Source organism: Carassius carassius, chromosome 47 (genome assembly GCF_963082965.1).
Source record: "Carassius carassius chromosome 47, fCarCar2.1, whole genome shotgun sequence".
Lineage (NCBI taxonomy): Eukaryota > Metazoa > Chordata > Actinopteri > Cypriniformes > Cyprinidae > Carassius > Carassius carassius.
In genome coordinates, this window is record NC_081801.1 from 505,001 (window position 1) to 512,087 (window position 7,087).

Sequence of the window (7,087 nt, forward strand, 5' to 3'; positions counted from 1 at the left end):
GTCTAGAACTGAAGTGTGTGTCTAGATCTGAAGCGTGTGTCTAGAGCTGAAGTGTGTGTCTAGATCTGAAGTGTGTGTCTAGAGCTGAAGTGTGTGTCTAGATCTGTAGTGTGTGTCTAGATCTGTAGTGTGTGTTTAGAGCTGAAGTGTGTGTCTAGATCTGAAGCGTGTGTCTCGATCTGAAGCGTGTGTCTAGATCTGAAGCGTGTCTAGATCTGTAGTGTGTGTCTAGATCTGTAGTGTGTGTCTAGAGCTTAAGCGTGTGTCTAGATCTGAAGTGTGTGTCTAGATCTGTAGTGTGTGTCTAGAGCTGAAGTGTGTGTCTAGATCTGAAGTGTGTGTCCAGAGCTGAAGCGTGTGTCTAGATCTGAAGTGTGTGTCTAGATCTGAAGTGTGTGTGTCTAGATCTGAAGAGTGTGTCTAGATCTGAAGTGTGTGTGTCTAAATCTGAAGTGTGTGTCTAGATCTGAAGCGTGTGTCTAGAGCTGAAGTGTGTGTCTAGATCTGAAGTGTGTGGCTAGAGCTGAAGTGTGTCTCTAGATCTGAAGTGTGTGTCTAGATCTGAAGTGTGTGTGTCTAAATCTGAAGTGTGTGTCTAGATCTGAAGCGTGTGTCTAGAGCTGAAGTGTGTGTCTAGATCTGAAGTGTGTGTCTAGAGCTGAAGTGTGTCTCTAGATCTGAAGTGTGTGTCTAGATCTGAAGTGTGTGTCTAGATCTGAAGTGTGTTTGTCTAGATCTGAAGAGTGTGTCTAGATCTGAAGTGTGTCTCTAGATCTGAAGTGTGTCTCTAGATCTGAAGTGTTTGTCTAGATCTGAAGTGTTTGTCTAGATCTGAAGTGTGTGTCTAGAGCTGAAGTGAGTGAAGTGACATTCAGCCAAGTATGGTGACCCATACTCGGAATTTGTGCTCTGCATTTAACCCATCCGAAGTGCACACACACAGAGCAGTGAACACACACACACACTGTGAGCACACACCCGGAGCAGTGGGCAGCCATTTATGCTGCGGCGCCCGGGGAGCAGTTGGGGGTTCGATGCCTTGCTCAAGGGCACCTAAGTCGTGGTATTGAAGGTGGAGAGAGAACTGTACATGCACTCCCCCCACCCACAATTCCTGCCGGCCCGGGACTCGAACCCACAACCTTTCGATTGGGAGTCCGACTCTCTAACCATTAGGCCACGACTTCCACGAAAGTGTGTGTCTAGATCTGAAGCGTGTGTCTAGATCTGAAGTGTGTGTCTAGATCTGAAGCGTGTGTCTAGATCTGAAGTGTGTGTCTAGATCTGAAGTGTGTGTCTAGATCTGAAGTGTGTGTCTAGATCTGTAGTGTGTGTCTAGATCTGAAGCGTGTGTCTAGATCTGTAGTGTGTGTCTAGATCTGTAGTGTGTGTCTAGATCTGAAGTGTTTGTCTAGATCTGAAGCGTGTGTCTAGATCTGTAGTGTGTGTCTAGAGCTGTAGTGTGTGTCTAGAGCTGAAGTGTGTGTCTAGATCTGAAGTGTGTGTCTAGATCTGTAGTGTGTGTCTAGAGCTGAAGTGTGTGTCTAGATCTGAAGTGTGTGTCTAGATCTGTAGTGTGTGTCTAGACCTGAAGTGTGTGTCTAGACCTGAAGTGTGTGTCTAGATCTGAAGCGTGTGTCTAGATCTGTAGTGTGTGTCTAGATCTGAAGTGTTTGTCTAGATCTGAAGCGTGTGTCTAGATCTGAAGTGTGTGTCTAGATCTGAAGCATGTGTCTAGAGCTGAAGTGTGTGTCTAGATCTGTAGTGTGTGTCTAGATCTGAAGTGTGTGTCTAGATCTGTAGTGTGTGTCTAGATCTGAAGTGTGTGTCTAGATCTGAAGTGTGTGTCTAGAGCTGAAGTGTGTGTCTAGAGCTGAAGTATGTGTCTAGATCTGAAGTGTGTGTCTAGATCTGAAGTGTGTGTGTCTAGATCTGAAGCGTGTGTCTAGATCTGAAGTGTGTGTGTCTAGATCTGAAGCGTGTGTCTAGAGCTGAAGTGTGTGTCTAGAGCTGAAGTGTGTGTCTAGATCTGAAGTGTGTGTGTCTAGATCTGAAGTGTGTGTCTAGATCTGTAGTGTGTGTCTAGATCTGAAGCGTGTGTCTAGATCTGAAGCGTGTGTCTAGATCTGAAGCGTGTGTCTAGATCTGAAGCGTGTGTCTAGATCTGAAGTGTGTGTCTAGATCTGAAGTGTGTGTCTAGATCTGAAGTGTGTGTGTCTAGATCTGAAGTGTGTGTCTAGATCTGTAGTGTGTGTCTAGATCTGAAGCGTGTGTCTAGATCTGAAGCGTGTGTCTAGATCTGAAGCGTGTGTCTAGATCTGAAGCGTGTGTCTAGATCTGAAGCGTGTGTCTAGATCTGAAGTGTGTGTCTAGATCTGAAGCGTGTGTCTAGATCTGAAGCGTGTGTCTAGATCTGAAGCGTGTGTCTAGATCTGAAGCGTGTGTCTAGAGCTGAAGCGTGTGTCTAGATCTGAAGTGTGTGTCTAGATCTGAAGCGTGTGTCTAGATCTGAAGCGTGTGTCTAGATCTGAAGCGTGTGTCTAGAGCTGAAGTGTGTGTCTAGAGCTGAAGTGTGTGTCTAGATCTGAAGTGTGTGTGTCTAGATCTGAAGTGTGTGTCTAGATCTGTAGTGTGTGTCTAGATCTGAAGCGTGTGTCTAGATCTGAAGCGTGTGTCTAGATCTGAAGCGTGTGTCTAGATCTGAAGCGTGTGTCTAGATCTGAAGCGTGTGTCTAGATCTGAAGTGTGTGTCTAGATCTGAAGCGTGTGTCTAGATCTGAAGCGTGTGTCTAGATCTGAAGCGTGTGTCTAGATCTGAAGCGTGTGTCTAGAGCTGAAGCGTGTGTCTAGATCTGAAGTGTGTGTCTAGATCTGAAGCGTGTGTCTAGAGCTGAAGCGTGTGTCTAGAGCTGAAGCGTGTGTCTAGATCTGAAGTGTGTGTCTAGATCTGAAGCGTGTCTCTAGATCTGAAGTGTGTGTCTAGATCTGCTTCTGCTTTATATTCAGAAGTGTGTACAGTCAGAGCTCAAGTCTGTGTTTTCATAATCTCTGAATATCGCAGCATTTTGTTCTCGTCTACTAGAGGACATCTGATGTAGTGAATGTCTCTGAGACTGTCCATGGCACTTTACTTTGATGGTAAATGATTAGATTTGTTGGTTTTTCCAAAGTGTTTTTCCATCCCTTTCACTCATATCTGCTCATTTGCATATTGTTGTTTAACCTGTCATAATCTTAAAACATCCTCTCTTCTGTCTTCCTTTTCATTGATCATGCAATATGTTAAGATTGTTTTGTTTTATGTCAGATGACATAATTAGCACAGTTAGTGTGTGCTTCTTTTACTTCAACTCTACTTTTATTTCCATTAGTTTTGTTGTGTTTAAGTTTTGAGTTTTTGAATCAATTAACAACAAAATTAACATATTAACACATATAAACACACATATGGGATAGTTTCTCTAGGCCTGTGTTTCGTTTTTGTTTTAGAAAAGTCAAAACAACATTAAGTTTCTAATAAAATTGTGTAGTCTGTTACTAATCAGTTTCAAAGGCAGTTTTAGGAGATCGTGTGTGTTTTGAAACTTTAAATGACATGCATAGATAAACACTGATTCTAGATCAGTCCTTACACATGAGCCATCTTTCAAAGTTCAGTTCTAGGTGGACTGATATGAAGATTATGATTTATCTGATCATATGTGCAGGTCTGCGCTTATGAGCTTCGTCATTTCAAAGTGTAGATTGACAGGAGATGGATTTTTCTACAGTACAGTTATGAGAGATGACTGTTAAAGTAATGTCCATTGATGCAGACACACTCTTGCAGTTTAAATCTAGATTAAAGACCCATCTCTTTAACCTGGCATACACATAACATACTAATATGCTTTTATTATCCAAATCCGTTAAAGGATTTTTAGGCTGCATTAATTAGGTAAACCGGAACCGGAATCACTTCCCATAACAACCAATGTACTTGCTACATCATTAGAAGAATGGCATCTACGCTAATATTTGTCTGTTTCTCTCTTGTTCCGAGGTCACCGTGGCCACCAGATCCAGTCTGTGTCCAGATCAGAGGGTCACTGCAGTCACCCGGATCCAGTACGTATCCAGACCAGATGGTGGATCAGCACCTAGAAAGGACCTCTACATCCCTGAAAGACAGCAGAGACCAGGACAACTAGAGCCCCAGATACAGATCCCCTGTAAAGACCTTGTCTCAGAGGAGCACCAGGACAAGACCACAGGAAACAGATGATTCTTCTGCACAATCTGACTTTGCTGCAGCCTGGAATTGAACTACTGGTTTTGTCTGGTCAGAGGAGAACTGGCCCCCCAACTGAGCCTGGTTTCTCCCAAGGTTTTTTTCTCCATTCGGTCACCGATGGAGTTTCGGTTCCTTGCCGCTGTCGCCTCTGGCTTGCTTAGTTGGGGTCACTTCATCTACAGCGATATCGTTGACTTGATTGCAAATAAATGCACAGACACTATTTAACTGAACAGAGATGACATAACTGAATCCAATGATGAACTGCCTTTAACTCTCATTTTTGCATTATTGACACTGTTTTCCTAATGAATGTTGTTCAGTTGCTTTGACGCAATGTATTTTGTTTAAAGCGCTATATAAATAAAGGTGACTTTGACATTGACATAATACAAATCATGTAGTGAAGAAATGACACGTATTCAAATCAAGAAGAAAATGAACAATTAAGGCAGTGATATGTTGTGATCATACAGATTACAGTGTAAGGAAAATCTGCTCAAATTATATTAATCAGATGAAATATAATGCACTTCCATGCTACAAACATTACTTCATCAGTATTTTTTATAAAGTATAAATATCTAAACATCTTTAAAATCTAAATGGGGAGCAAAATGACATTTTAAATGTTTACTTCTGAACAATGTATCTATATTAAGTGAGTTCATGCTTTAAAGAAATATCTGACATTCTGAAATAAATTTTATTTTTCTGACCTCAGATATTTGTTTTTTTTTTAAGAATAAACTCACTCAATATTGATACATTATTCAGAAAATGACACTTTAAAGTGTTTTGCTTCTCCAGTAAATGTATCTTGATTTAAGAATGTTTAAAACCAGACAGAAACCTCAGTTTGGTCTGAAGTGTAACTTTGTTTCCATCTGTTTATGATGTATCAACCGGTTTCCTGACGCGTGTTTCTCTTCACAGCTGTGTGTGGATCAGCAGAGACTAAGAATGAAAACACTTCTGTTACCTTCAATAATTTATGGGTTTAATTATTTAGAATATCATATGTTAAAAGAAAGTTATGTCTGACATCAGGACACGAAGCATGAAAGGGTTAATCACGACATTAATCACCTAGTTACTATTGATTTTGACATTCTATTAACTAGAAGTAACTTTGTAACTGACTCTCATTGGAGTATTAATAGACTGTTATAGAGTCAGATGTACAAGTTACTCACACATAGCAGAACGTCTGGAGTTTCTCCACATAAAGAGAGACAGTAAATACTCTTGTGATTGACTGATGTGTGTTTACTCACAGTTCAGTCTAATATCATTCAAGCTCCAGCATCTCACAAGATTCATGTGTTCACTGGTTTGTGTCTTCATCTCTCTCTCTCTTCAGTCTTCATCTGTTTCATCATTTCATCTCTTCTCTGGAGTCAAACTGCAGCATGACAGCAATTAATAAATCACAGATGGCAATTAAAACTTATCATTCAAATATTATGTGAAATGCATAATCCATTTAAAAATGTCTGATTAAAACAATTCTAGATAAAGTATTCAAAATTAAACCACAGTTTTAAAAAACATAGTAAAATTTAGAAATCATGTTCAGATGTGTCACCTGTGATGAGAGGACATGCAATGATATCCAGCGCAGCTCTCATGATTATTAATATTATTAGACAGGAAACCTGAACCAATCAGACTGAAGCTGTGTGGTCAGGTGATCAGGTGATAGCCACACCCACAGCTGGTGTGTTCATCGTTTTTATTTTTTATCAAGAACATTATACAGACAAAGAAAAAAACAGTTACAATGTAGAACAAATCAATTAAAAAATTATAAAAAGAGAGGAAAGGGAACAAGACGGGTATATAAATCACATCAAAGAAAAAGATTAAGACTTACAGACTTCTTGTTTAAGATAGTCTCAAAGTTATGCTGCAATCCAGACAGCAAAACATAAAAAAATAGTTTCTGACCTGAAAATGTACATTTACATATATAAAATGTTGTTAATAAAATAAAAAGAGTAAGTATATTTTGTTTTCCAGTAAATGCTTCATGTGATTCATGTGTGGTGAAGAAGATGAGTTCGAATATTCGTGATTATGCCACTCCGATTTTATTTGGGTGGGAGATCCCAGGCAAGGTCAAAGGGTTTTCCCGAGCGGCTACTCAAATAAATGAATATTCTTAGAGCAGTATTTATATAAATACAATTTCAATTTTATTAACCAAATCATCAGGTAATGTTACTTCCAAACTGGCTAAATGTACTCAAGAATGGCCCACATAACTGTAGGGGAGAAATATACACTCGCCCTCAAAGAAAAATAAAATGCAATTAACACCAAAAAAATACAATGAACCCAAAAACACTTCAATTTTCATACATAGCACCTCAAACATCACCAAAAACACAGCACACGTGTAAGTGATGGTGAATATATTTCCTCCCATACAGTTACACAGAGTAAAACTGCCAGTAATGGCCTAGTTTGCATATAAAATACAAAATAGTCATAGGCCAACAAACAAATGAAAAAAAAGCAATTCACAAAACCAAAAAATACAATTAAGGCAGAGAAAACAGTGATCAGTTGAGCTGGACTGAAACTCTAAAAATAAAACATTAAACAAAACAATTTGTTAACCCATGTTATACAGTCCCACTTTATCAATCAGGACAACTATTTTAATTACTCCAATATACAAAAAGAAAAACCACCATTACATTTTAAAACAGAAACCACGATCTATAAATATTTTAAATCGACAGTATTAAAATGCTAATATACTAGCCTCACAATAAAATAAATACCTCGGATCACACACCATTAAAG